Raw genomic sequence first — 8,039 nt, forward strand, 5'->3', positions numbered from 1 at the left:
ATTCCTTGAGGACCAAGGGTCTAGCCTCGCCCCTCTCCAATCTATTTTGCACATCATTGTGCGCACTCAAGGGGAGGGGACTCATAAGGAAGGACCTGTGTACCAGGAGGCGAGATCACTGGGGGATCACCTTAAGGACTACCTACCACAGTACATTTATTTTTTTGAACTCTGTTTCACTGTTAAAAAAAAAAATCCCAGTGCTTGTCGAATATCCATGGCAGTTTCCTTTTTACTGTATAATTTTTTTCAAGATCTATTTATTTTTGAGAGAAAGCACAAGTCGAGGAAGGGGGAGAGAGAGGGACAGAAGATCTGAAGCGGGCTCTGCACTGACAGCAGTAAGCCTGGAAGTGGTGCTTGAACTCACAAACCATGAGATCATGACCCTGAGCCAAAGTCGGATGCTCAACTGACTGAGCCACTCAGGTGCCCCAGTTTTTTAAACCGCAGAATCTTTTGGCTTCCTCAGCACAAAGCTCTTGCTTGATCCCGTATATAATATACCAGTGAGGTAGAATAGGGGTGCTACTGAAGCTGGAGAAGGGGCCTTGGGAAATAGGACCCTGAAGTTTCCACCCCCCACACAACCCCATGGGATCTCCAGATCCCCACAACCAAGCCACAGGAATTTAAAATTGTAGGAAACTCAGTTGAAAATCAGAGACCTTCTTCTAGTATTCCAAGGCTTTAGGAGTTAAGTAACTTGCCCGAGGTCACACAGCTGCAAAGCCTTGGATTTTCCCAGCCGCTGTGCCTTCTTGTTACAAGGCCATTTTCACACCCTTTCCTCCCACCACCCGAGGCAAAATCAACCCACCTGATTGCAGGCTTTTCCTGCCCTTGCCACATCTGAGACTCAGCTCTTCTGGGGGCATTGCCCCCACCCTGATGCTCCAGGCTTTCCCCAACCTTATCTCTTCTCAGCTCTCCAGCTGTTCTTTTAAAATAAGGGCTTAGGGGCGCCTGGGTGGCGCAGTCGGTTAAGCGTCCGACTTCAGCCAGGTCACGATCTCGCGGTCCAGGTCACGATCTCGCGGTCCAGGAGTTCGAGCCCCGCGTCAGGCTCTGGGCTGATGGCTCAGAGCCTGGAGCCTGTTTCCGATTCTGTGTCTCCCTCTCTCTCTGCCCCTCCCCCGTTCATACTCTGTCTCTCTCTGTCCCAAAAATAAATAAACGTTGAAAAAAAAATTAAAAAAAAAAAAAAAATAAGGGCTTAAACATTGTAAAAAAAAAAAAAAAAAAAAAAAAAAAGGTCTGTGTTCCCCACCCCTCCCCTGCAACTCTCTCCCTTCTTGACTTAGCTTCCAGGTCTCCATCACTGTGGCCTTGGCCTCCATGCCAGATAAACCTCTGGCCTTATCTCGGTGCCCACCCCACGAAAGCCTCCTCGCTGCCCAGGTGGTTCTCACCTTCACTTGAAATTACCTTTGGTGCTCCTGCCTAGCCTGTGGTCCCCACTGAAAACATCTGTGGTATTTAATGAGTTTTTAAAGAATTACAATGAGAAATCTTTAGAGAAATTATTGGCTCCTCCCTCATTGCTTTTAAGCATGTGGGCCATCAGAGGCCAACGAAAGCATCTTTTTCCTTGCTTCTGTCCGTGTCTGCCCAATTCTGTGGGGGCTGGGAGGAGACAAGCATTTGTCCTAAAACTCTGAACTCTGCATGTTAAACTACACATTTAAAAAATGAGATAAAGTGGACAATTACCTGGAAAGATATCACTTACCAAAACTGTTCAAAAAGTAGAAAATCCAGGGGCCCCTGGGTGGCTCAGTCGGTTAAGCATCCGACTTCCACTCAGGTCATGACCTCACAGTGCGTGGGTTCAAGTCCCACATCAGGCTCTGTGCTGACAGCTCAGAACCTGGAGCTGCTTCGAATTCTCCCCCTCTCTCTGCCCCTCCCTGCTCACACGCTCTCTCTCTCAAAAATAAATAAACATATACAAAATTTTTTTAAAAAGTAGAAAATCCAAATACACTTATACATTAAAGTTTGAATCCAGGGGCGCCTGGGTGGCGCAGTCGGTTAAGCGTCCGACTTCAGCCAGGTCACGATCTCGTGGTCCGTGAGTTCGAGCCCCGCGTCGGGCTCTGGGCTGATGGCTCAGAGCCTGGAGCCTGTTTCCGATTCTGTGTCTCCCTCTCTCTCTGCCCCTCCCCCGTTCATGCTCTGCCTCTCTCTGTCCCCCCAAAAAATAAATAAACGTTGGAAAAAAAAAAAAAAAGTTTGAATCCAAATAAAAATTTCTACAAAACACTGCCCCAAGCCCACATGTCCTCACAGTCACTTTTATTACCCTCAAGGAACAAAAAAATCTCTACCTTACTCGAGTTCCAAAACAAGCTTCACCAATTTGTACAAGGCTAGTCACTAGCCATGGCTAGTATAACCCTGATCCAAGCCAGAAAGAACGGCAGAAATAGGAAACCGACCGTCCAATTTCATGTATTTAGATGTGACAGTTTTATGAAACATCCATTAGCTAATCAAATGCAACAATGTGGGGGGAAAACATTACCAAGTAGCATTTATCCCAAGAGGAAAGGATGTCACGACCATTAGAAAATAGCAATAGGAGGGGTGCCTGGGTGGCTCAGTCGGTTAAGCGGTCGACTTTGGCTCAGGTCATGATCTCGCGGTCCGTGAGTTCGAGCCCCATGTTGGGCTCTTTGCTGACAGCTCAGAGCCTGGAGCCTGTTTCAGATTCTGTGTCTCCCTCTCTCTAACCCTCCCCCATTCATGTTCTGTCTCTCTCTGTCTCAAAAATAAATAAACATTAAAAAAATTAAAAAAAAAAAAAAGAAAATAGCAATAGGATATACACAGCTTAAAGAAGCAAAACCATATGGTCATCTCAATAGATTCAGGAAAAAAACAAGTGGTTAATCCAACAACTATTTTAAGAAAGTACAGTCTTCCCTTGAGTTCCTGACCCCCCCACCCCCACCCCCGGAAACAGACCCTTGTAATTATCCCACCAGAGGGCAGAGGGGTGAGTGAGCTGGGGGATGTATACTCCAGTTCCCAAGAGAAAGTCATTGCTGGCAACTGACCCTGGAGCTTTGAGTCCTCAGCAAGTTCAGCCTTCCCTTTGCTGGGCCAAAGCGGCCTTCCTAGGTTTGGGGAGGATCAGAGGAGGCCTCGGGCCCAGAGAAGCTGATTCTGGCATTTGAATGTGGACCCAGGCAACCTGAAAGGTCTAAGATGGGGGGCGGGGGGCACACTGAGCACACTAGAAACAGAAGAGAATTACTTTACTCTGTTTTCTGTTGTAGTGGCACCTGCGTGGCTCAGTCGGTTAAACGTCCGACTACCGCCCAGGTCATGATCTCGAGGTGTGCGAGTACCAGCCCCGTGCCGGGCTCTGTGCTGACAGCTCAGAGCCTGGAGCCTACTTTGGATTCTGTGTCTCCCTCTCTCTCTGCCCCTCCCCTGCTTGCACTCTGTCTCTCTCCCTCTCTCTAAAAAATAAATAAACTTGAAAAAAAATCTGTTTTCTGCTGTTAAGAAACTTACCAAACAAAACAAAAAAACATATCCTTCTTAGTGTGCGACGTTCAAAGAATTTCCTTTATTTCAACAACGTGGATGGAACCAGAGTGTATTGTGCTAAGCGAAATAAGTCAGTCAGAGAAAGACAAATAGCATATGATTTCACTCATACGTGGAATTTAACAAAACAGATGAACATAAGGAAAGGGAAGCAAAAAAAGATAAATACAGAGAGAGAGACAAACCGTACGACTTAAATGCAGAGAACAAACTGAAGGTTGCTGGTGGGGTGTTGGGTAGGGGGATGGGCTAAATGGGTGATGGGTATTAAGGAGGGCACTTGTTGGGATGTTATATGTAAGTGATATATAACACTGGGTGTTATACGTAAGTGATGAATCAATAAATTCTATTCCTGAAATCATTATTATGCTATATGTTAACTAACTTGGATTTAAAAAGAAATTCCCTTTAAAGTCAGAACCAAGGACAAGGATGTCCTCTATCAGTATTTTTTTTTCCAGAATAAAAAAGACAAAGAAAAAGAAGAAAAGTGAAAGAATTGGTAAGAAAACGAAAACTTTTCACTATCTACAGCTATATACGAGTAATGCTGTGTCGTCAAAAGTTGCCCCAAATTTTAGTAGGTTAAAACCACAAACATTCATGATCTCAGACACTTCCTGAAGATTAGCAGTCCAGAAGTGACAGGGTGGCCCTGGCTCAGCGTCTCTCCTGAGGTTGTAAGCAAGTCAAGCAAGTCCGTGGCCAGGGCTGCGCTAATACGAAGGGAGGAAAATCCACTTCCAAGTTTATTCACAGCTACTGGCAAGAGGCTCTGATTTTCACCATATGGGTCTTTCCATAGAGAGGGCTGCTCACACAACATGGCAGCTGGCTTCCTCCACAGTGAGTGATTTGAGAAACTGAGAAAGATAGAAGAGCCAAGATGGGAGCCACAATCATCATCATCTTCTTCTTCTTCTTCTTCTTCTTTTTAAAATTAATTTATTTTGAGAGAGAGACAGCACAAGTGGGGGAGGGGGGGAGAGAGAGAGAGAGAGAGAGAGAGAGAGAGAGAGAATCTCAAGCAGACTCCACACTGTCAGCGCAGAGCGTGACGTGGGGCTCGAATTCACAAAACCATGAGATCGTGACCTAAGCCAAAACCAAGAGTCAGAGGCTTAACCGACAAAACCACCCAGGCGCCCCAGCCACAATGGTCTTAAAATAACCTCATCTGAAAAGTAACATACCCTCATTAATGGCATATTCCACTCATTCCTAGTGAGTCACTATGTCCAGCTCACTCTCAAGGGGAAGGGACTAAGAAGGACCTGAGTAGCAGGAGGTGAGATCATGGGGGTCATCTTAGTGGCTCCCTGCCACAGTACATACAGGAAGTGGAATTACAAATACATGGAAAAGGGGGTGGGCTCTTTATTAAATGTGACTGCGAGGATTGGTTATCCACATAGAGAAAAGCACCAGTGAGATCCTTAGCTCAGACCACACTCAAATTCCAAGGGGATTAAAGACTTAAATATTAAAAGTAAAACTTGTGGAAGAAAATTCTGGAGAATTATCTTTATGCCTTCTGGATAGGAAAGAATGCTTAACAAGATTGAATATTGTCAAATTTAACTACATTAAGGGGCGCCTGGGTGGCGCAGTCGGTTAAGCGTCCGACTTCAGCCAGGTCACGATCTCGCGGTCCGTGAGTTCGAGCCCCGCGTCGGGCTCTGGGCTGATGGCTCAGAGCCTGGAGCCTGTTTCCGATTCTGTGTCTCCCTCTCTCTCTGCCTCTCCCCCGTTCATGCTGTGTCTCTCTCTGTCCCAAAAATAAATAAACGTTGAAAAAAAAAAAAATTTAACTACATTAAAACGTAAAGCTTTTGTACAGATATATTGAAAACTCATACAGTCATGGAAAGCCATAAATAAGGTGCAAAAGAAAAGCTACAAACTTAGATAATACTCATAATGTATATAATTGAGAAAGAATTGGTACCCTACAAATAATAAGGGCGAAAATCTAAAGGCAAACAGGCAAAGGAATGGTTTCTATGACCAATAAACACGTGAGACACATAAACAGAAAAACACTCAGTTTCTGGGGCACCTGGGTGGCTCGGTCGGTTAAGCGTCCAGTTTCCTCTCAGATCATGATCTCGTGGCTGTGGGTTCGAGCCCCGCGTCGGGTTCTATGCTGACAACTCAGAGCGTGGAGCCTGCTTCAGATTCTGTGTCTCCCTCTCTCTCTGCCCTCCCCTACTCCTGCTGTCTTTCTCTCTCTCTCTCAAAAATAAATGAACGTCAAAAAAAATTTAAAGAAAAACACTCAGCTTCTTCAGTACACAGGGAAATGCATATTAAAACATAATGAGATACCATTTACATCCTTTAGACTGGCAGAAACTAACAAACCTGGCTATATTAATCAGGAACACATTAGGCTACGAGTAACAGAAGATCTAACTAACTCAGACAATTATGAGATTCTTTTCCTCGCATAACAAGAAGTCTGGGGAAGTCTGGAGGTGACCAACTGTGGGCACCCGTTCCGTAGCTCAACCACACGATTGGAAGGTAGCTGGTGTGCCTCCCAGCATCTCACCCAGTTTTAAAGCCAGAATCAAAGAAGAAAGACCAAAGCTAAACCATTGATCCTCTTTGTCAGAAAAGCAAAAGCTTTAAAATCCGTCCAGCCAACTTTTGCCATATAAAGTATTTCAAACATCCGCAAGAGAACCGAGAATGATGTAACAACACTTATGCGCCTGCAGTCAATTCGTAATGCTGACATTTGGCCAATTTTGCTTCTAATTATTCTTCTTTAATAAAGCACGGGAGGGGCGCCTGGGTGGCTCAGTCGGTTGAGCGTCCAACTTCAGCTCAGGTCACGATCTCGCGGTCTGTGAGTTCGAGCCCCACATCAGGCTCTGGGCTGATGGCTCAGAGCCTGGAGCCTGCTTCCGATTCTGTGTCTCCCTCTCTCTCTGCCCCTCCCCCGTTCATGCTCTGTCTCTCTCTCTCTCAAAAATAAATAAATGTTAAAAAAAAAAATTTAATAAAGCATGGGAGGCACAGTGTCCAGAGCTATGTTCCATGGCTACAGATGAAAGGGAGACGAGAATGTTGGTATTTGGTTGTCCCATCCATCTCTGCGATACAGATAAGCTATGCAGAAAGGGCTAGAACGTTACCCGGTCAGCCAGCCCATGGTGTCTAAAACACTAACGCAGTGAAAGGTGGCGAGAACTCGAACACCGAAGAACACTTACACGTGTTTGGCAAAAGCATCAATTGGCCCCGAAAACCCTCTCCTCCGTATTTGCTAGATGTGAAATGCTCACACCTGTGCACAAAGACCTGCAAACGTTCATTTCAGCTTTTCTTTCGTGACAGCCAAAAATTGGAAACAGCCTAATTGTTACTCGGTGGGCGAACTAACAAATACATTTCACAATATGCCATCAAAGGAAGACGACACAGCTATTAAAACGAGTGAACTCAGCTGCGGTAAGTCAACACGCATCAGCCTGTGAGACTCAGGGCTAAGTTACAGAGGCGAGTTGCAGAAAGATACGTAGGGTGTGGTAGCATTTGTGTACAATCAAATGCCCATGAAACGATTGTGTGTTTGTGCATTCCTACCTTTGCAATAAAGGCGTAAATAGAATACAGGGGAGGAAACACCAACTTCATGGCAGCAGCTCTCCCCAGGAAAGGAAAGAGAACCAAAGTGGGAGGAAGAAACTATACCTTTTCTGTGTTAAGGACAAAAAGGAAGAAAAAAAAAGGATCTGCAGCGAATTTGTCAAAACGCTAACATTTGTTATATCTGAGTTGTACATTCCTAAGTGCTGCATTATTTTTATACTTCTTTGGAGATTTAAAATACTTCATAAACTAAAAATCAAGGGAAGAAATGTGACATTTCTTGCAAAGTAGGACTGCTCAGTCTTTCATGGGCACACGAATCCTCCTCCCCCGGATCCTGCTAAAATGCAGATGGTGAACCATCGGGGCCTGGGGTGAGGCCTGAGGCTCCGCATTCCTAACAGGCTCCGGTAATGGGGTGTTGCTGGTCAAGGGCCCCACTTTGAGAAGCAGTGTTCTAGAAAATTCTGCCGCAGGTCTCCCTAGGTGGGAGCGAGGGGCCCAGTCCTGAGATCAGAGGCTGCAGATGCAGAGGGTGCCTGAGGCCTTCCTGCCTATTTTAGGATGAGCTAGAAGCTTGATGTGTCCTAAAAACCCTCTTTCAGTCTCTCCACAGCTGCCTCCAGTGAGATTTTTCCACCCTGCCTCCTTTTTAACCTCCTTGCTGATTATTTTTTCATGCACGGGTTTGGCTTCAGTTTCTTTTACATCTCTGTAAACCCCCCTTTCATTGTGCATTAGCTTTGTGTTTCTCCCTTGATTGTTCTTTTTAAAACTCCTAATCTCACTTTGCAGGATTTTAAGCTGTAGTCTTACCCTGCTTTGTCTTCTTCCTTGGCCTTAAATTTGCCTTCCATTTTAAACCATCACTGTTT

Source organism: Leopardus geoffroyi, chromosome A3 (genome assembly GCF_018350155.1).
Source record: "Leopardus geoffroyi isolate Oge1 chromosome A3, O.geoffroyi_Oge1_pat1.0, whole genome shotgun sequence".
NCBI classification, from domain to species: domain Eukaryota; kingdom Metazoa; phylum Chordata; class Mammalia; order Carnivora; family Felidae; genus Leopardus; species Leopardus geoffroyi.